This window comes from Pyxicephalus adspersus, chromosome 10 (assembly GCF_032062135.1).
Source record: "Pyxicephalus adspersus chromosome 10, UCB_Pads_2.0, whole genome shotgun sequence".
NCBI lineage: Eukaryota > Metazoa > Chordata > Amphibia > Anura > Pyxicephalidae > Pyxicephalus > Pyxicephalus adspersus.
Genome location: NC_092867.1, coordinates 32,813,351 through 32,836,858, shown reverse-complemented (window position 1 = coordinate 32,836,858; position 23,508 = coordinate 32,813,351). Strand labels below are relative to the sequence as shown.

The following is a 23,508-nucleotide window of genomic DNA, read 5'->3' as shown; positions in this document are numbered from 1 at the left end:
CCTGACTCTTCACAGTTAGAAGCAATTTACCCCAGTCCCTGGGGTAAATCGAGTCATGTGATTTTGCTGTTGGAACTGTTGCTGTTTTGGACCATTGTACGCATCCAATAAAGATGAGTACTAACTTTTTTATATTGATTTCTATTTAATTTCACAATTTAAAAAACAAAATATATAAATAACTGTAAAAGGTCAAGAATTCAAGATTACGACATGTTTGTTACAGCAAATCCAAAAACATATACATTGTTACATGGTGTATGGCAAGGTGCTGTACCAACAAGTGAGCATGGCAAATGGTAGAACATATTTAAAGGTAGAAGGCAAATATATTTTATTTCCTCTTGTATGAAGAACAGATTATTAATGGGAGGTTAAATAATGCTTATATTCAGGGGATCTTAAATCAGTTTCCAATAGATCCAGGTAACTTGAAATGTCCCAGCTGTATCATGGAGAAAGGAGGTAAGTACTTCCATGAACATGGTCTCATTCACCTTACACAACCATTGAGGTACAGAGGGGCATGTAGTGGATTTCCAAATTAGTGGAATACAGGCCTTAGCTGCACATAATAAATGTTTAATCACTAAAGTTTTATGGAACTTGAGGGGCAGGGGACTATTTGGTAGAACAAAAAAAGTGGGGTCTTAAGAGTGGTCTGAAAACTTCTGTGTAAGGACAGGTCCAGAAGACTTGTAGCAGGTATTTGTCTTTTGAAAGAGTTGCTGAGCAGCAGCACTTTCTTCTAAAGAGCATCATTCTTTAAAATGGTATTCTTACAGAACTGGCTTGTCAACAGACTTGAGAGCTTGTGCACATAGGTGTTTAGAATTCATTAAAAAATCTGTTCTTGTCCAAACTAATATTTTAAAAAAAAATATTGTGTTTTGTTAACTCCATTATCTATTTTATTTATTATAATAGGGATATCTGTATATATAAAATTGGTTGTGTGTGTGTGTGTGTGTGTGTGTGTTCCACCATCACTCGAAAACGCATGGAGACATTTCAACCAAACTTGCCATACATATGACTGAGACTCATGTGAGTGCACCAGCCATCTTTGTACAGCGCTGTGCTATATGTCAGAGCTATATTTGGATGTGTGTATGTCATCACTAGGAAATGCATTGAGACATTTCAACCAAACTTGCTATGTTCCACCATCACTTGGAAACGCATGGAGACATTTAAACTAAACGTGTTAGACATATGACACCGCTGATCTTTGTACAGCGCTGTGGTATATGTTAGAGATAAATAAATGTATAAAATTGGTGTGTGAGTGTGGGGGGGCATTAGAGTTTTTTTAATACACTTTTGAGGTTAATCAATACACAGTACACATTATGTTAGAAATACAGACAGATAAGTGTTTACATGCAGGTATATAGTCCTTATAAACGAGTACAGTTAAAAATGGGTTTGCAAGGAACCAAAGAATGAATGGAAAGAAGATCATCAAAGGTGCAAGGAGACGCATAATAATTCCCGTGTTATTTTATCTAATAAAATGTTATTTATTAACTGACTCAAATGGCTAATTTTAGGTAAGCCATAGCTCACATCATATTTATTGTTAAATTATCAATTTTTTTTTTAAATTCATGATTTTTTAAATCTTGGGTTGGAGTGGGCGGTGCAAGAAAGGTATGTTGAGGGTATCACACCAGGCAGTGTGCAGGAAAAGTATGTGAAGGGTATAACATTGAGCAATATGTTCAGGGCAAGGATGTAAAGGGTACCACAGTGGGAAATATGTACATCAAAGAAGTCAATTATGTATTGCATTATTGCAGAAAGGGACAGGTGATGTCCCTTCTGCAGTAAACATTCTTACCTGCCTGATCACTCAGCTGAACTGTCAAAAATGCTGAGCTGCCCATGTACAGGTAGTCCCCGAGTTAAGGACATCCAACATATGGACGACTCCTAGATACAGGGCTTCCCTGCTCCTTCCTGTGCAGGACAGAGGCTTGATAGGGGGAAAGGGGCAGTTTGTATGACTTGCAGAAGAAGTCTTGCTGTTCTGCAGCCTCTTGTAACTCTTTAATTACCAGGACAAACCCTGCAGTTGTTTCTGTTTGCATATAAAAGCACAGCTTGCTCCAGAAGATAATGAATGTTTAGGCTCCATAAAGTATTTTTTTTTTTGCTTTGTTTGTCACAGTGGAGATGCTGGTATGGATAGCTTAGGAATGATAGGTGTGCTGGGAGCAGGATACAGGGGAAAGACCATTTCATACCCCCCAACTTTGAACTTGGAAATATAGGGACACCCTAGAAAAGACATTCGGCGCATGTAGTATAACATACCAATAGCGTATAAATTGTAGGGGTTTAGGTCCAAGTCACTTCCTGTAAACACATAAAGTAAATAAATTAGCATAATGCAATGTACACCATATATACAGTGTGGCACTTTACAATGCTGGTGAAAGGGAAGATAACATGTGAAATTATTGTCAGTAGAAGGAAGAATGCTGCAACATTGGGCCTGATTTATTAAAGCTCTCTAAGGCTGGAGAGGATACGCTTTCATCAGTGAAGCTGAGTGATCCAAATTGCTAATAGCAATGTCACCAAGGCTCCAAATTGATATGACTGAAAAACAGTTGGACCAAATTAAGGTTGATAAAGCACCAGGACCTGATGGATTACATCCAGGTGTCATTAAAGAGCTGAGCTCAGTTATTTCAAAGCCATTGTTTCTAACGTTTAGAGACCCTCTATTCACTGGCATGGTACCAATGGATTGGAGTAGGGCTCCTATCTTTAAAAAGATTCTAGAGAGTTTGATAAAGAACCACATAGTAAAGTTTCTGCTTTAGATATCTTTCTCATATTAAAAGAGAAATAGATGTCAGAGATGGAGACATAATCTTGCTCCTGTACAAAGCATTGATCAGGGCTCATCTTGAATATGCAGTCCAGTTTTGGGCACCCGTTCACAAAAAGGATATAAAAAGAATTTGAGAAAATGAAGAGAAAGGGTTGGGTATTCACTGACGGGTTGGTGTTTCTTGTTTGTAAAAAGTTAGTTTACCATTTTTACGCCTTTTTACTAATGAAAGCCCATGTATCCCTTCACATTTTCTTGTCCTTCTTAGTGAAATAGTTCATGTTGTATTTTTCTAAGTGTGCCCGTAGTTCCTGAAATCTATCAGCGAATGTTGATGATCTGGACATTATGGGCCTGAAGCATTTGCAGTTTCGGGTCTATGGAAGTCCAGTCTCTTTAGTAATAGTCAATTAGGATCACCATTTATTCTCCAGAGAATTTGTTCTCCCAGTTTGTTTAAATCTCTTCAATGTTTTTCACATAGGAAAAGATCTGAATTTTCAAGCTACGGATTACACTTCTCCGATATGTACTTTTTAAAATGTTTAATTTGCCAATGAAGCAGTGAATTTTTCTCTAGAAGATGTCTAAATTTGAGAATAATAGTATAAATCTACAGTTCAGTATGTTTCTGTGCTTGGCAATGGTCTTCGGGACAAAAATCCCTCCCAATCTGGGCCAAAGATAACAATTATGGTAATATTCAGAATCTAAAGGTAAAGGGCTATGAACCATCAAAGAGAAGGGTCATACCAGAGAGGCCTTGTGGGGGGGGGGGGGATAACATGAGCAAGGTAGTAATGTTAGGGTGTGTAATGCCTGGCGTGAGAGATATATGTACCTATGTGTCTCAGTTTGTACCACCATAATTGTACCCTTAAATGGTACAATATGCAATAGTTCAGAAGAGAAAGAGAAAGGCAGGCTTTTGTAGGGCACAGTATTTTTCTTAAAAAACTCCTTCCTTATGGATGGCTGCCCGCCGTTCACCACTAAAGCACCACGACACATCAAAACAATGTTACATCCAGCACTGCACTAAAAGTAGCAGCATTTCACCTATGCTCAAATACAGGAATATATTTATATTTTTTCTTGTTTCATATAAAACTTTTCCACACCTACCAAGCAAATTATTAAGAAAACTGTAACAGTGAAAATTGGTATGTCCATCTTGTTTTACCAGATTATTTACCATCGATTTACAACCTCGGGGGTTAAAAGCCAAGTCTGTCCCTCTCAAGGCACTCTCATTTACTCTCATTCTGGTAGAAGTCCAACCCCACACACTTTATATTCCAATCCACAACCCACTATCACCCATTACTATCATTGAAGAACAATAGAAACCATCTCCATTCATAATCGCAGGGCCAGCCCTAAATAATTTTACCATTGGATTTTATGATTAAGATTAAGATTTCTCAAGTAGTATTTGGCATCAAGTCTTTCTCGGCAAAAAAGTTTCGGCAATACCACTAAGTTTCCCAGAAAAACCCTGAAGAAGCCTTGTGGGGCGAAACGTTGGGGGCGAAAATTCTGTAAACAGAATTTGATATAGCAAAATACTACACGTGCATGTTTATGAGACCAGGATATCCATGTTAGTCCAGCACTTACATAGGAGACCTTTGTCTAGTTTTAGGATTTCCAAAGCAAGACAAGTTTAGTTTTTTTAAGGAAAATACTGTCCTCTACAAAAGTCTGCCTTTCTCTTTCTCTTCTGAACTGTTCTCTAGTATTAGTTCAGGCTGGGCACACCGGAGTGTACTCGGTGGAACATACCCTTACACAATATGCAATAAATTCAAGAAAGAGAAAAAGATAGGGTTTTTTTTGTGGCAAGCAAAACATTTTTTATCTACATATTTTCAAATAAAATACATACCAGAGAAAACACAAATAACTATAATAGTATAGCCCTGGACCCTCATTCTCTCATGGGATTCCATGGACTCCGGACTAAGTAGAGTTCTGCAAGTTATCATATATAAAATAAAATATAATCAGTTTGGAATATAATCAATTTGGAGTATAATCAAATTGATTCCAAACTCCAAAACACAAATAACAATGATAATTTAGTATTCCAAGGGTAAACTGATCTCTAGCCTCATTTCTCTTTATGGGCTTCCTCAAGGGATAGAAAGAACCATATCACAGCTAATACAAAATAACAAATATTAGAGAATATACATAATTAGAAAAAGGGGTATGCTATTCGGCATAGAACAACATATAAACATTATAAAAAAATTTACTTGGATGCCACAAAAAAGCAACCTTTTTCTATTACTGGTATTTATTGAATTTAAATAGGTTTATGGGAATGAATACGTCGTGTTAAGTTTATTACCTTTTTCTGTAGACACAGTTCACATTAAGATCTAACATTTTCTTGTTTAAATATGCTTAAAAAAATACAATTGAACTAAACAAACAAAAAAAAAGTCAGCAGGAAGAAGTTTGGCAGTCGAGTTCTTAAATATTTCTTTTGAAAAAAAACTTTTCCTCTGATTAAAGTGGCTTTTTCATTTTTCATATAATGTAACATAGTTCTAATTCCTGCCTACCTTTAAACCCATAACAAAGGCTGTTGCGGAGCAAATTACTTTAGAACAGGTAGCTCTAGCAGGGCAAGGTAGACATGGTCAATAAAACTGACAGAAATATTCTTGCCCTCTGTATCTATTACTAAAAAATGGCTGGGGAAAGGCTTTTAAGAATATTTCTGGGAGATAAAATTTAGGAGATTAAACCCTTAACAACTGAAAAACTAAAAGAATACAATTTTCATATTGGTTATGTCTCTGAGATTGAAAATGGCTTTTGGAGGTCTAGTTGTTTTATGTCAGATCACTTTATCATTAGAAAAAAAATAAAAACAAAGAAACAGATTGCAAGGAATGTATTAGTCTTTATTAGTGTTTGGTATGCATTTAGCAATCAAAGAGCATTGCAAAAGACTATATCATATAGATGTAGGTTTTTTTAATGGGCACAATGCCATTACCTATTGCAACGCACATAATTAATTGTAACTAAATATTAATTGTGTGTTTTTTTTCTTTTTATTCTTTAAAATCATTGATGTAGATCAGTCTGGGGAAGAATATAATGTATCTAGCCCACCATGCCCTTTGCTGTACACTTCACTGAAGAGTCCGAAGGGTTTTTTGGAATCAGTTTAAAAGAACAGCTTTCCTTATCAAACACAGCTTCACATTTCTCTTCATCAAATCCGAAAGGTACACCAAACCTATAAAAAGATATAAGCAATAAAAGATATTTTAAGGTAAAAAAAAAGTTAGGGTGCATAAAAAATACACACACATTACACAATAAGATAAACAGTCAAAAAAAGGAAAATATTGTACTTGTTATCCAAAAACATATTATAATACACTAAATATGTTTTACTATTTATATAAAGCGTATTTTTTAAACATTTGATAGGCTGATAAACACAAAAAAAAAAGAACGAAACTCTACCTGAATGGAAATGTAGCAAATGTCTGTACTCAGCTTAAGAAAATATGTGCAAAACCATTGTGCCTTTCCTGTGATGCTGATTATGCACAGAAATTGTTATCAATTTTGATAACCCTGATCATTTATACATTTATTATGCATCCAAATCCACATCAGGTTATCTGATTTTAAACAATGAATACAAATGGTAACAAATTACTGATGCAGGTCAATTGTACAGAAGCTTTTTATGTAAGTAATTGTATGGGATTTTGTAACATGGAATTTGCATGCTTTCCTAAGAACAGAAATAGTGACCAAACAGGTTTACTTTATTCTCTGGAAAATTGATATTGGGAACCTGATTGTGACAAAAGTCTTTGTTTAATATTGTAGGAGCTTTTTTTTTGTTTTTTATAATCAGCCCTAAATACCAAATCCAAAGCATCAGCTAAATATTTTTCTATACAGACCCCACGTTTTTCCCTTTTGCATTACAAAAATAAACCCAAAGAAAAACAGTTAGGACTTTAATTAAAATTATTCAATTTCCAAAGATAAACTCTAAAGAAAAATTTAATTTAGAAGCTTATTTAAAAAGCAGTGAAAGCATAACGAAACACTTTTTACACCCACTTAGGCCCGTTCGATCGCAGGCACTGCCACCTTTTCTCTTCTTCCCTTCCTTGTTTCGATCATCTGTCAACTTGATTGGCCAAGTATGGATGATGTAACTTACATATGGACTCCTAAAAGTTCATTCAGTCCCAGCAATCGCAAGGGAAGTCAGGATGCACTGGGTGCCATGTGCAGTGCAGCAATTTTGACAGATGAAAAAAGCAATTGGGCTGGTAATTATATTTTATTGCAGACAGGATATCTCCTGTCCCTTTCTGCGATAAAGCCTTGCCTGATCACACATTTTTAAAGAGGAATTTTAATTTCACTTAACACTTACTTAAGTTAAATCACGAAAGTACTGTTTTAAATGCCTAAAAGACACATATACTGCCATATGAATATGCAACTCAAACTTTACATTATTTCTAGCAATAAAAAAAATTTTGCTTACTTTGTACAGCATTCCATTGTTCCATCTAAAAAACACTTACAGGCTTCACAGTCTTTAGTTGTCCATTCACTGTCAAGTTTATGTGTTTCTTTTTTATAAGTACACCCTAGAGAGAGATTATACAGTTTTGTAACAGTTTCAACAAAATATCAAGACACAGTGCACATTTTTGAATTAACTCGTGCATTTATTAGAATCTGAAGACTCTCCCACACCCATACTTACATATATAATTTATAAAGAAATGTAAGTATAATAATATACATGTAAAAAAAAGGAAAGTTAAAAGGAACGTTGCACAAGACAATGTGACATTCCAGATTCAGGTCACTGTGAAAACATTAATAGCTCTTCTTTTTACCTCTATGAAAACCTTAAAACTATAATTAATCAGTGGGAGAATGGTATTTGTATTGATTTACAGTGGGAAGAATGCCACCTTTACAGACAGCTAAAAATGTCCTTGGTTTCATGTAGCTGGCAAATGTTATTGGTTCTATGCAGGGACCATCTTATGGGAGAAAAATCAGCCAAGGAACCCTGGCAATTTCTGGAGAACCCCTGGTTGAGAATGGCAGACCTAGAATGTTTACCAGTGCACCCACAAGGAGTGATGGGCCGGTGACCCTAGTGGCCACCAGGCTGCTTTGGTGCAAGGAGGTCACCAGGTTGTGGCCCCCAGGCTCTCCCCACCAGGAGGTGACAAGCAATGAGGCCAGAACACAACGAGTCAAGGCAAAATTGTTAGACTGGCCAAGGTCAGGGCAGGCGGCAGACAAGGCGAGTTCAGGTAACAGGCCAGAGTGGAAACACTAACAGAAGCAGTGAAGTTTAGTAAGAATTAAGCTAGAAAATGACCCTTGTTATTTGAAAATTCTGGCTTGTTCATCACTTTAATCACCACATACTCCCTGCATTTTTTTCAATACTATTTTGTATTAAGGTCATAAGTTAATGTATATGTTGTTTTTAGACCAACAAAGCTTTCTTTAGTTGATAGTGTCATGAAGTGAAGAAGAATGAAAGAAAGTTTAAATATTTAAGGTTAAAAAATACAAATTTCTAAAAAAAATACCTAAGTATTAAAACAAAAGTAGTAAAATTAATGTGTTTTAATGCATGAATAAGTATGTAGTGTGTATGTGTGTTTTAAACAATTCAGTGTGATTCCTAGCCCCTGCTCACAAGGTAGCACCCCTGGATGGCCAAGTCCTTTTTTCAAAATGCAATAAAATGCATGTAACATAAGATGTATACAAGTATAAAAATATATATAAAATCATAAAAAATCATAAATAAAATGATAATGTTCAGATCAGTGTAATTCTTTGTCTCTGACTTACCTTCAAGTTCTTTGCCCCCCAAATTTATTTCAGGTAGTTTGACAAAGCAGGCTGCATTACATACAGCCAACATATTGGCTCCGATTAACAAAATCACAAGTCTCTAAAATTTAAAATAAACCATGTCAAAGCAAACATGAATGCTCCATATATAAATTATAATGTATTATTCATTCAAACACAGTTTCTTTTAGGAATGTTCCTTTTAAATCAAACTTCTGTGCAACAAATATGAACATAATGTATTCTTATGTGACAAAGTACATAATAGCAGAGAAAATTATTAAAGTAGTAACAACTGCTGATCTCTAGTATTATGTGCAAAATGCTACAATTTTACAAACTGCTACTTACTTTCGGAGTGCATTACGATAATGATGCCACGATATAGCTCTGTATTCTAATAATTTCCCCTGAACCACCGGTTGGAGATTATAACCACCCAATGTCAGCAAATCTAAATTAATGACTGATTTTTGTTCAAGGTAACTAACAGATTACAAGAACGGGACATGGACAGCTCTTGCATGGGGATGAGATAGATGATGATGCTGGCAGTCTATTAGTTTGGGAATAGGATAGGAGTAAAGTAGGCACTGGAGCACAGATAGAAAAGGGAGTACATAAAAAGATCTACCGCCACCAACACATCTCCCACCACCATCCCCATTCATGGTTAAAATAGTTAAAGGCTGGAATTTAGCTTTAATCCCTTAAATAATTAAAATAAATGTACTTTATTGCATGGAAGGTATATTGAATCCAAACATGGGGGACAGTGAGAAATACTGTTTCCCAATGACCCAAGACTGACTAGAATCTACCTAATTTAGTTGAAAGATAAATGCCTAATTTAAATATAAAGCTTAATTTTCACAACTAAAAAAGAAATCATAGGTTTTATCAAAATGATTTTCCATTGATTTGAAGCATCTTTTCATTAGATGAGTTGCTTTCAGTTATCCGACATATTTACACATTGCTTTATGTTCCAGTAATACCAATGCCAGTATATCAACTCAGTATTTAGTATCACCTCATTATTATATCATTAATTATTAGAGGTTTGAAGAACTTACCATCCTTCCGTTTTCCGTGCAGACAATAAGCACAGAGAGGCGTAGGGTGTCTTATTTAAACTCTGGAAAGGATTGTTCTTGAGCAATCTTTTATGAAATGTTAGAGCACCTTTGCCAGGTAACATTTTTCACTGTCAGGAAACAATGTAATGCAATACTGCTTTTCCCAGTTAAAGTTTATAAAAAAATCCCTGTTTCTTGCTGAATCTTGCATCCATGTAATATATCCTGGAAGGTTTCAGGATTCAACAAATGATTTTTGATTTTGCTGTGTTTTTGAGCAAGACTGAGTATTGCTTTATTAGGGGCATTCAATAAATGCAAATGACCATATACAAAGCTATGTTAATTCTTAGCCATTTCATACTCACAATATTTTTGTTTAACTTATACTTCTTTGAAAAGTGAAGGATAACCACTACATTTATTATGACTAGAAGAAGATTGCATTTTTCTGAGAATTTTTTTTTTAGCTACTTTAAAACAAAGTTCTATAATGACTTTTTAAGTGAGACTGGTGTGGAGAAGAGAATAAATTTGACTGTATTTCACTTTTAAATTCAGATCCAATCATGTGTTACATAACAAATATTTTAAATTGATACATAACTAAAGTTCAAAAGTAAAGTGCAAAAACCTAGTTTATACATGAACAACCTACTATATTATTAGAAACGTTCTGATCACTTCTGTACAAGCCTTGTGATCTGTAGCAGTCCGGACTTTGCTCTATAGTAAAGTTGACTGTCCATAGAGACCCGATGGGTATTTTGATTATTGTCTAATGCTTTATACAATATGGCACTGTATAGAGATTACGAGAGTTTATATTGGTTGTTCAGATTTATAATACATTTTAGAAATTATAGATACATTTTTATTCTTTAAAAATGTGTTCATTTATATATATTTGTTTATTTTGATCTAATTATTAAAGTTGCTGATACTGTACTAGTGCAATTTTCGACTTGAAACCCATAGAGCGGAAGAAATGATTTGCATGATCATAATATTCTTTTTTTTAAATGTAAAAGTATATTACTTTCTCTATACCAAAGCAAACGTCAGGAGAGAATTAAGAAGCTTTCTAAAAAAAGTTTGTTGCTTAACTTATGTTGGCACTTTTGAGGTTTCCTTTACAGGCAAAGGAGAGGATGGTGCAACATAGATGTGTAAAATCAGAAGGTGCACTGCAGATTAAGCAACAATGGTATCACTTGATTTCCTAATGTGTTTCACACAATCCTGATGCTTAATAATAATGCTTAAGTAGTGGGTGTGTGAAACATGTTTCAAATAATAACTGCTGTTGCTGTTGCTTCATGTGATACTTGCAAATGTATGTTACGCTTGCGTGCATGAGACATCTCCTAATCAATGTTGCTTAAAGTATAATAAACCCTCTAATTCTAATTCTTCTGTTTATGTGTACCAGTTTAGCAAAGCTGAGAAATACCAATACATACAAAAGTCAAAAAAATGTGTACTTTTTTGCAGTCAGTTGACTCAAAATATTAAATAAAATGGGTCTACATTACTAATAAAAGCTTCCAAAAACACAAAAACATTCTCTTCTGCTAATGCAAACTTACCATCTTCAGCTGTCTCTGTATGAACCGGCCTGAAACTAATTCTATTTAATGATGTGTTGTGCTTTTTATATTTATGATTATTTATAAGCAAATGTTTATCTACAAACATTATTTTAATGGGAATTAAGGGCAAAGTCCCTATTTATGCAAGGCATATTGTTCAGTGGCTCATAAAATCATTTTGTTTATCTTACAGGCTGGTCAAAATATCTTATTTGATTAGTGCTTTAGATGAAATGTAACAACAAAGAACATTCTATCTAAGAACTACTGCAAAGTAAGTGTGCTCATATGCTTGCTCTTATTTTGGATTTTCACACCTTTATTCATCTGCTTAGTACAGTTGTCAATGTGTATCTGCAGACCCTAAAAAGAATATTATAATTAATGATTAGATGCCCTGTTCCCCTCACTGATATTCACCTTTACTTTCTTGAAATGCAAAGTTTGCTAAGGAATCTTCAGCATGATACACTTTTAGATAGATGCCCCTTCTCTTCGTTACCTTTCCCTGGACTAATTTTAATGCTACAAAGAAACAGAACTCCACAAGGAAACACCAATGCGCAGGAGTGTTGCCCTGGGTTTCAAAGAACTGGGGTACCCTCAGGCACTAATTACCAGTTTACTGCTAGAATTGTGAAAGACCCATTCTGCAATCCTTGTACCAGTGTATCTCCACCAGGCTTCCATAGAACCCAAGGGTTCCTCCAGAGTTTGCTAGGGATTCCAGCAAACTGACCTACTGACCCACTTACTTAAATTGCATGGTGTATACATTTACAATGAAATCATATGCAAGGAAACTTTTACAAAATTGTAATATAACCTGTGACTCAGCAAGGCCATCAATTATATCCAACAATAAACACATGACTGTCCATACCGTTCCAGCATAGCACATTCCATAAACAGTTGTTATGTTCTTCTACGCATTTCACAAGATTTGCTTTCTTAGGAGAAACATAAATCATTCCATCTATAACACAATAGAATATGTAATTACAATAAACTTTTCACACTAATGAACTGAACATATAAATGAACTCCAAACATTTTAATTATAACATCTTACATATTTATAGAAACAGTAGTTTCTTAGGTCATAGGGCAGTACACAATAAACCAGCAAGGGACCATAACCAGTGCTTCTCAAGAGTGAGGGGATAAAGGACCTATGTATAAATATAACCGTATATAAGTGACAGCACCGTAAGTGATCTTTGGTGTGTCTTGTATCTTCTCATTCCTAATAAACACTGGATATCCCACACACGTATCCAAGATCTGGTGGTGATGCTTTGGGCAGGTTATATCAAATGCAGCACTAGAATCAAAGCTCAAACAGCTCCCAAGATGTGTGGTCATGCCGGTACCGCAGTAGTATCATAACAGGAATGGGAAGATCCCTTCAATGTATAAAGATTCCTAATGATATATCACAAAAAGATCAGTGATGTCTAATCTTGTAAGATACCTATGATAAACAATCGTAACATTGTAAGAGCATCTATTATGCCAAACAGTTCGAAAAAAATTAATAGGGCTGAATCAGCAGATTAACATATGCAAATATATAGGAATATCATAGAAATCCAATAAATACAAAATTACCTAATTCAACATATTGTCCATAAGCAGCACTCATTATTTGCCTCTTTGTCACAGAACAGACTATGATCTGGCCAACAACGATGTACAAACTAATGTTACGTAAGTATAAACATTTTTTTACATGATTTATTCTTTCATGATAAAAAGACATAAATAATAGAGACATAGAACAAACATTTCCAAATATGTAATACACCACATGTTGGTTGATAAAATATTATGTTCAGTTATCAATTAGCTTTTGAAACTGAGTATGTCAATCACACTAGGAGATCTTGAAGCTTTTAGGTGATATATTCACGTGGCTTCTTTTTGTAGTAGTATTTTATACAACTTGCCACCTCTGTAATTCAATTACAGATGGATTAAAACTTTGGTGAGCACCCATATGTCTGACTGCAGGTTGGGTGAGTATTCCATTTTTTATTATCAATAACTTAATAAATTCACTTACATAAATTATGTTTGTTTTTTCTAACATAAAATGCTTTACACATTACATCACATCAATGACTCATTGGGTCCAAGGTTGGGTGATTCAGCACACCTGGAATGAATCTGGTCCAGGATTGAAAACATTTGCTATCAAATAGCTGTTGACTTTTAAGAAAACCATTCCAGTCACTCAGGTTCACTGATGAAAGTGTATCCTCTCCAGCCCTGCAGAGCTTTAATAAATCAGGCCCATTTAGTAAGATTAGTGGCAAAATATTGGAGAGAGAATGGAAGTTTTTTGGGTAACTCATTTATCTTTTTAACTGGATTGTAATTCATGGTCCCAAATTGTAAATATGGATTCCAAATCTGTGTGTCTACATAATAGCTTCTTGTTATCAAATCTCTACTGGATTTAACTTTCCTAAATGTGTATGGTGTAGTACTCATGAAAATTTTCGACACATTCAAATTGCTAGTTAGCAAGTACTAGTATTTGTAGATAGTCACTCAAATTAGTTGCCATCTAAAGCTGGGTACATATGTCCAATGGTTCTCGCCCAATAATCGGCTCAGGGCCAATATCGGACGAGAATCTGGTGTGTGTACAGCGCCCATTGTCCATTGTCCGAATGACAATATCCCAATGCAAGGGAAGGGGGGAGAGCACACAGCAGGGTGCCGCTCCGTAGTTCTCCCCCTCCCTTCTCCATAGAGCAAAACTGTGCTGTACAGCGATGTCCCTTCCGCTATAATCCATCTGACCTGCATGATTGCTTTGACAGGGACAGGTGACTATAAGGAGATTTGATTTTAAATAGCTTTTACTGGTATGTGACTATGTAAACTTTTTTTCAGTTAAATCAATAAAATAGGTAGATAGTGTGTATATGATTCCTCTAAATTCTCATTTTCATCATGTGTTAAAATGTGACTGTCACGTCAAACAGGCATGTGTTTACCAAGGTACATATTGGCGTCAGAAGGAGTGTATTATTCAAAAAACAGGTTAGCATGTCTAAGAGTCATAAGAACAGCAAAATACAATGACAAATCCTTTGGCATTTAAAATATCAAATGCTCTGAGGATTGGGAACCATGTAGTTCGCATATGTACTCTGGAGGCTGGCTTCTGAAATGGTAATTGCACACATTTTTTAGACTGGCCATTGAGGGGTTAACTCACATTGTCTGGATACTGGATATTGAGGGGTTCATACAATACTTTGAGGATTGGTCATTTGGGGTTTTATAAAATACTTTGGGGACTGGTTATTGATTGGTTCATACAATACTCTGGTGACTGGCCATTGAGGAGTTCAAATAATACTCTGGAGACTGGCCATTGAGGGGTTCATACAATACTCTGGGGACTGGCTGTTGAGGGGATCATACAATACTCTGGAGACTGGTCATTGAGGAGTTCACACAATACTCTGGAGACTGGCCATTGAGGGGTTCATACAATACTCTGGAGACTGGCCTTCGAGGAGTTCACACAATACTCTGGAGACTCGCCATTGAGGGTTTCATACAATACTTTGGGGACTGGCCACTGAGGTGCTACTATGTATACTCTGGCGACTGGCTGTTGAGGGGTTTATACAATACTATGGAGACTGGCCATTAAGGAGTTGATACTATACTCTGGAGACTGACCATTGAGGGGTTCAATACTTTGGGGACTGGCCACTGAGATACTACTATGCATACTCTGGTGGCTGATCATTTAGAACCTTATCACTAATTATCAGTAGAATGGTGACTTAGAGACTTGCTGTTAGTGCGACACCACTCTGGTCATCCCATTTTCAACTTGCTAATAAAGTATTATTGTCCGTGTTTCTGTAGTAAATGATTTCCTTATTTTATCTCTGGTAAAACTGTTCTTACGTAAACAGTTAAAAAGAAAAGCCCTGCGCAGCAGTAAAAACCTGACAAGGATTATAGCTCACGGGGCAAAAATTCAGGTGTGGTTTATCATAGCAAGGTCAGTAATAAAGAAGATCTGATTGATGGTTATAAAGCTTCCCTTTGTGCTTGCTGGGCCCTAATGAACTCCAGTGCATCGGTTACTTCATCCTGGTCAATCAAGATGGCCGAAGACCACAAGGAAGAAGTGAAGAATGTAATGGAGACAAACGAGTAAAGCAGGTTTAGTTCCGCTCGAAGGGTGTAAAAAGTGTAAACATTAAGGTGCCTAGATTTTATATTGCTTTCACTGGCACCATGTGAACTCTTTTTCTGATGTGTATTAAACTCCACTGAATTTTCATTTTCATCATGTGTTGAAATGTGATTGTCAAGTCAACAGTTATGTGTTTACTAAGATAAACAATGACACATTGTGGCATGTTGTAATAATAAACAGGTTAGCATGTCTTACTGTCATAAGAACAGTTTACTATAATGACAATGCCTTCAGCAATTAAATCATTAAATGTGAGCATTTTAATATAAACCAACTTTTTACATGGCCTTATGCTTTCATTCTCATGCTCTGAAGATTTAAAACAATCTAATTAGTATATGTACTCTGAATGCTGGCCTCTGCGATAGTAATGCTTACATATTTGAGACTGGCCATTGGAAGGTTAACACACATGGTGTGGAGATTGAACATTGAGGGGTTTTAACAATAATTTGTGGACTGGCCACTGAGGTGCTACTATATGCATACTCTGGAGACTGATCATTTGGGGCCTTATCACTAATTGTTTGTAGAATGGTCAATTAGAGGCCTAATTCTCATTATCAGAAGACTAGCCACACATACACCAGGAACCGGTCATTGAGTGGTTATTCAGTATGTCCAGCCAAAACATTTCTTTCAGGTTTTGGATACACTGAGAAAGGCTTAGAATCAAAGTTATGTTCTTAAAGCTATATGTGACTGTTAAAACGTTTTCTATGACTTAAAGTTACTCTTGAAGCATTTATCACATAGGTATTGAAGATAAATCTGTATAGCAAAAACCACATTGACATTTGCTGGCAGTTCCTGGCTGTCAAAATGACAGCTAGAAGTTGTTGCTGTCACCAAAAACTCAACTACCTGACACATTTTAAAAAAAACTTTTCAGAAGTAGATAAAAAGATACAAAGTAATAGTTCATTTTTTATTTACTCTTTTTTTCTTCATCTGCATATCAACGGGATGAGTTTCAGTGGCTCCATAAGCATAATTGACAGCAGCTCCTTTAGGGAGCCTTGTTGTCAGATTGTCACAATAAAGTCACAACTGCAGGTTGCCTAACTTGCATCTTCTAATTTCTGTCCACATGACCCTCATGCACCCATGCCCTTAAATGGCACCACTTTGAGCATTAGCTTCAGAAGCATGTTTAACAGTGGATCAACATCACCATTGCAGAGCACAACAAAGCAGCAACATGTGGCATCTAAAGAACACATCTTACTTGTTATCCACAGATTCTGTCATAAAGAACAAGGAAACAGTTATTTACTATTACTGTAATGCTGTACTTTGTGCACCATTATTTAAATTTATGTGTTAAATGCAGATATATAACAAAAGTGGTGCATATGGATTTATTTTTTAACATGTAAATTTAAAGTAGCCTGACAAATAAAAAAAAATGTTTTTTTCTAATGAACCCCCTATCATCCTTAAGATTACCCTAATCAGACTTGCCTATTGTCTTTTCTCTTTCTCCTCTAAGCTATTATTTTCCTGATGATCCAGAAAAAGATAAAAATGAAAATGTAACGACAAAGGTACTGCTGAAATAGAAATTTTCCCTGGTCCCTAAAAGTTATACAGGTGGGAGGACTGAATTGGTTAAGCAAGCATGAGCAGATTTATGCCAACAATGTGCTATTATTAGTATTAAGACATAGATTTCACTATCCTATATATATTATAAATGGTTGTCATTTGGTTGTCTGTGTCTTGAATATTTTATCTAACAAATACCTAGAATTTCTGATACGCATACTATACCAAGTCAGTAAATCATATCAGTAGTTACTCTTTTCAATGTCAACAGTTATGTTTCCTTTTCTCTGTATAATAAACCACAAGGAACTTCTCTTATTTGCTAAGTTATGGTCTGGTAAATAATGAAATGAAATTATTTTGAGAAGTGCAAACAAATATCTTAATCCAGTCCACAATTCAGTACAGAAGTTCCTGTACATTCTGTTCTTATGGAACTTTTACTTAGTAAATAATGGTTACATTAAACAAAACTTGTCACCTAAGGATAAAATGGTTAAGGTAAGGAAAAGATCAGAAAAAGACAAAAACCAAGATGCTGCCACTATTTATTGTTTTTTTCACAGAATATACTTTATGCAGTATACATTTCCACTGCCATTACTGAGTGCCAGAATAAGGTCCACTAGCACCAAAGCATCAGTTGGGGCAATTCAGAAAGAGGATTGTGGCATAGAGCACATGCCTGAGGGTGGTAGGATCGTGTCTGCAGGTCAGCACATACAGGGTGTGTGCATGGATGCAATATATAGAACTCCTGCACAGAAGCTCCAAGGTTGCCAAACATTTGTCCAAAAAGAATTATGTTTCGGTTTTAAACTGTAAAATGGAATGTCCATTGAAATCAATCTCATATTTAGAGTTCATTTTACTTGGAATGCTGGTTGTTGAGTCTATTTGCTAACTTTTATCCTGACACAAGGGGCCAAGCCATAAAATAAATATATTCAGCATTAATGGGAGCTTTAATTGCCATGTGTGGTCTTAAAATGTTTCGTCCTCTTTTAGAGCTACACTGTATAGACCCAAACATATCATGGACACTAGGGAATTTACAGAATTATATTTAACAATGGAGTATATGATTTTATATTAATATACTGTTCATAGTTGCATATTGAAAGGCTCTATTGTATTGTTTTTTTTCTTAGTTGAAAAAAAAAATACAGAATAAATAAAAACACAATGGAGTCTATGAACAATTTTATGCCCAACTATGGACTCTTTCCGAAAATGGGCTGCATATCGCTTATCTGGCACAATAAAATACAGTAGTTTTCTCTTTTTTTAGGGTTGAATTGGAATTTTCCTCATTTGGTTACAAGCAACAAAGAATCCTCTCTTGAAAAAGGGGATTAAGGTGGATTTACCAAAGAACTGAGAAATGTAATACATTATTTGCATATTTGCTTCAATAATCTAATTATGTGAAAAGCAAATTCCTCTCTGCTTATTTGGTCTGCACGTGACTTGATAAAATAATTAAATACATAGACAATAAAGATTTTTTTAAACTCCTTTAGTAACTCAGACTGATGTTTTTGCTGTATTTAGAACAACTTACCTTCTGTTGCTATTAAGTGAGTAGATGTAGTCTCGAGCAAGTGCACGATTGTCACATTCAAGGTCCCCATATTCATAGCTCCAGCAATGAACAGTGCATTCTAGCAGGTAAAGCCCCACATTTAGATTTCATCTTACTGTCCAACAATTCTCTGTTATCCATCTACTGCCGAACCTATGGAGCTTCCCTTGAAAAACACATCCTGCAAACATGTAACATAAAGTGTAACAGTTAAAATGAGAATAAAGCTTTTCTGTAATTTTACAGGAACTTGTGTCTTAATATTATTGATATGACTTACCCTTAAGATATTTCTCACCAAATTTGAGCCTTGGAGAAAGTTGAACAAAGCAGGATGCATCACATACAGCAAGAATGAATCCATTACAAACTACAACAACCACAAGATACTTCTGAAAAGGATTTAAACATATATTATAGTTAGCTTTAATATGCTATAATATCAAGAACAGGAAATAAAGCACATGTGTATGTTAACCCTAAATGAAGGCTTACAACTTAATTAAATATAGGAGATGTAAAAATGCAGAACAAATGGAGCAACTCTATCCAATGTTCATTTGTAGGCTTAAAAAGGACACAAAGGCTTTTTATCATCATTGATTGACTTGTCTATGTAGCCTGAAAAGGTGAAAGGCTAAAAGGTAAAATAAGAATCTTGTTTTGTTCTCTCCGAGATAGCCTATACCAAACCTGTACAGAATCCATGTCTTGTACAGCAACTTGTACTTGTAATTCATATTCCAAAGCATTTATCTTTGCATAGAATCTTGAGAATATAAAGGGTACCAGATCCCAATATAACATTCTGTGTACAAATACCCCACCTGCACAGAAGATAAACATTATTATAAACATTATACTATAATATTATAGTATGTATATGTATATAAACATCAGGAATAATAAGCACTAACCATTTTTAGCTGTTTCTGCATGCAAATGCCTAAAAATTTAATTTCTGAGCTCATCAGGGTTTCCCTTTTCTCAGCCATTCAGCACTAGAGGTGTATGGGAACAAGTCTCCCCATTCAAGTCTAATGCTGAATGATTAAGTAACCTCAGTTTCAGAGTAACCTCAGTTACACTTATGCGGAATATATCATTCCCCGTGGGTGCCGGATAACCAAGGTTCTACTGTACTCCTATCAACTGCCAAGGAAATGGTTATCTAAAACATTATTTTCATGTGATTGTGAAAATAGTTATCTAAAATCTCATTTTCGTGTAATATATTACACAAATGTACAAACCATTTTGGTTATTAAACAGACTGGTCAGAAATATGTAAGCTGATTTGTGATGAGAAAAACACCTACCAGCAGAGAAAAGGTTTATTACAAATGGGGGTGTTCTTACAAGAGCGAGAAGGTTCCAGATTTTTACACCCACACTCATCTGCTGACTGTTATAGATGTCAACCATCGATGAACCTTTGCTCAATAAACCCAGTTACCTGCAGAACTAAGGTTCTTGCATCACCGATGGATTGGTATTGCCTGTAGAGGAACCACTCTTCTTTAAAGTCTGATGACAGCTGTTAAAGATCTTATATTATCACGCCAGCATAAATGAAAACTTTTTTCTTCCAGTTAAGTCCTATTCCTGCATTTTTTTAATTTCTATATATTGACTCCTCACTTGTATAAAGAAAAAAACTTTGCAAGCAGTACTCCTATTCTCCATACTCCAGCACTGGCCCATTTTCTCCACTTTTTCAATGTATTTGAGCACATAAGAATTAGATTCTTTAAAAGAGTTTACAGATCAGCTGATACACTTGAATAAGACACCATTGGTAGCATAAGCTAGTATTGTCCCCTTTAGCAAAAAAAAGAAAAATATCATACACAATTTCTATAACTTCTTTTAATGAACATCAGGATTTATAGTTGGTTAAAAGACTTAAAGCTTGCCAGATAATGAAGAAGTTAAAGAACCCTGAACCATTTTAACATGGGGTAACCCCTTGAAATAATTTTAAGGTGTTCAGTGAACCCCTGCTATGAGTCCTTTATTCAAAGCTCACAGTACATTAATGGGGTGGTCAGATTGAAAAATGCCTCTTATGTTGCTGGTCATTGGGAAGCCAAGCTTACAAATAGCCAAAAAGATCATAACTGTCAAAGTGACCTGACAGGCATAAACTGCTCATTGCTCAAGGAACAACTAGCAAACCTCTGGAAGAACCCCAGTTGAGAAACAATGATCTAGAAAGATACAAAGGAGATGGTACAATGACTAAGACAGTAATCAAAGCACCCATCATGTTTTCATGCGGAAAATAAGAAAGAATACGTGCTTTGATTAAACCCTGCCAGCACGCTAATTTATCATATATATGCGTATTTACTAATGATTACTTTAAGCACATTAGCATTTTTCTTAATTTCCTTGAAATAAGAGGTCTTATGTATGATGGCAAGGACATACATAGCCCACAGCAAAAAGCATTCTCTTTTCCATTTACTAGTGCAAATACAACATATGATTTATTTGGCTACCATGGGTAAAACAGCTGTGCTTTCAAATATTGTCACCAATGGGAGATAAGGAGCTCATGTTAACCTTAGAGTATTTTTCAAGCTTTTATAGAACTGCGTGCTTCTGCCATCTTACTTTATTTGACCACACTAATTATTAAATACTATAAAGTTATGCTATAACGTAATCTAATTAAATATAGTAAAAATCTTCATATTGTTGCCACATGTGCTTTCAAACTCTGCTCGGTTCAAGAAATTGTTTATATATAGAGGATTAACCTAGTCAGGCAATATGATCCAGATGTAAGGAGGTATTATTATTGAGGTTAATATCCAATATGATATTCAAGCAATATAATAATGTTATCATGGCAAAAGTTAGGAATGAAAGATTAACTAAAGAGTATTGGAGCTTTAAGCACACACCATGAGCTGATCAGAAACTGTAGAACTTAGGAGAAAGCATAAATACCTGTCTAGGGCTGGACGCATGTAACCAATGACGTTCCACATGGACAGTGCTTCTGTTATTGCATTCAGCCAGGTCCATTGGGGACACCTGTCCTTTATTACCCTTCTATGTGATTGGCTGAACAAATGTAAACAATGATGGTGTGAACTCTATCATTATTTTTTATATTCATTCAGTTAAAGGACCATTGTAAAATGAATGACTCATATTTTTATGATCTTCATCAACAGACCTGTAATTTTCTCCTTTACTACAGCTGTAATGTGGTGACAAAAGTACAGTAAGGAAAACTAAATTCCATAAATGTAGTTTTATATTTGTTTTGTTTCGTAATTACCCTACTGAATCAACAGCAACACTCATAAATTATAAGTCTGCCAGCTGTTTCTCAAACAAATGCTCCATACAAGTGTGGTTTGTAGTACTGAATGCTAAAAAGACATAGCAGCCTGTGAAAGACAAGAGTACAATATAGAAATAAAATAAACATATTTATATCTGTGTTGGTATTATGCGAATGAACCTAGCACTTACTTTATAGTAGTTTTGGCTAGTAGTAGTTACTTACTTTCCATTGGACTTGTTTATTGTTGAAGTTGTGCTACTTGTCCATGTGGCTTTTTCACAATCAATGAAACGTCTTTAATATTTCCTTGCATCCTTCCATCTGATTGGGTATCATTTGCGGAATATTGGAAAAGAATTGGAAAAGTGGAAAATTACCACACTCGCTAAGTGAGCTTTCATTTGGAGAGTAATGATGGCAGACTGTTTTAGTAAATTAACCCTAATGCCACTGTTTAGAAACTGTCTATCTTATCATTGTGGAAAATGTATAGAAAGCAGAAGGGCTACAGCAGCAGCAGGAGACCACACCAGGTACATGTCCTGTCAAGAACAGACACCTGAGGCTACCATTCGCATGGGATCACCACAATTGGACAAGAGAGAATTGGAAAAGCATTGCCTGGTCTGATGAGTCTCCATTTCTGCTATGGCATTCGGATGGTAGGGTCAGAATTTGGAATCACTAGTGGGCCTCTGCCGTCTGACAGGTGGGCTGCAGCTTTGGCCGGTGCACCCCCCCAGTGGGGTCAGGACCCCTTTTGGGAGGCGCACTGTCTAGAGCTGCCGACCATGTCTCTGGTACACATCGCAGACTCAGGGCGGTGGGAGAGTGCTTGGGTTCTGGCATCATGACCTCACTCTGGGGGAAGTTTCTTCCCCTTTGAGTGACACACGGTTCCCCGCACATGATTGGTCGGGAGTCCGTGCATTTAGTGGTCTGCAAACCCAAAAAGGCTGGGGTCCACTGGTGTGGGGTATATTTTCCTGACACATTACACACATACCTTAGTATTATTGCCGACCATTGCCATCCCCTCTGACCACAGTGTACCTATCTTCTATTGGCTCGGGAACAATCCCAACTTTAATGGACAAGACAGATGGCATGCAGGGGAGCATTTGCAATCCAGCAGACCCAGTTTAAAATGTTGCATCATGATGTATTGTGCAAAAATGTTTTACTACGTTTGTTTTGTTACTATACAATGATATTGATTTCCTTGGCACGTACAGCTGCAACCTGATGAAATACAGTAACATGTATGTTGTCCCAAACAAGTCTGATAGCTTAGTGGACTGAAAATAAATCATGTATTTGTATCCACCCCATCCAGTGTTGACAATGTCAGTGGTAACAATGCTTTCTCTACTTTTTGTAGTCGAACTGATTACTAAAGGAGTATAGACAGTAAAATTTGCAAAATTAT

At 35.7% G+C, this 23,508-nt stretch overlaps 2 long non-coding RNA genes across 4 annotated transcripts in view; one reads left to right on the top strand and one right to left on the bottom strand.

Moving 5' to 3' along the window:
- LOC140339680 (uncharacterized) overlaps positions 1-18,708 on the top strand; it is a 65,523-nt gene extending 46,815 nt beyond the window's left edge. For all 3 annotated transcript variants that reach the window (XR_011922514.1, XR_011922512.1, XR_011922513.1), the window contains 5 exons: positions 11,599-11,679; positions 13,071-13,115; positions 13,377-13,423; positions 17,135-17,189; positions 18,482-18,708. This is a non-coding gene — a long non-coding RNA (uncharacterized lncRNA). The remainder of the gene's footprint in view (positions 1-11,598; positions 11,680-13,070; positions 13,116-13,376; positions 13,424-17,134; positions 17,190-18,481) is intronic.
- On the bottom strand, positions 7,467-11,476 carry LOC140339678 (uncharacterized). Its single transcript, XR_011922508.1, has 3 exons — positions 11,403-11,476; positions 8,732-8,834; positions 7,467-7,494 (listed from the first exon to the last, which is right to left on the bottom strand). It is a non-coding gene; the product is annotated as an uncharacterized lncRNA (long non-coding RNA).
- Positions 18,709-23,508: the final 4,800 nt, after the last annotated feature.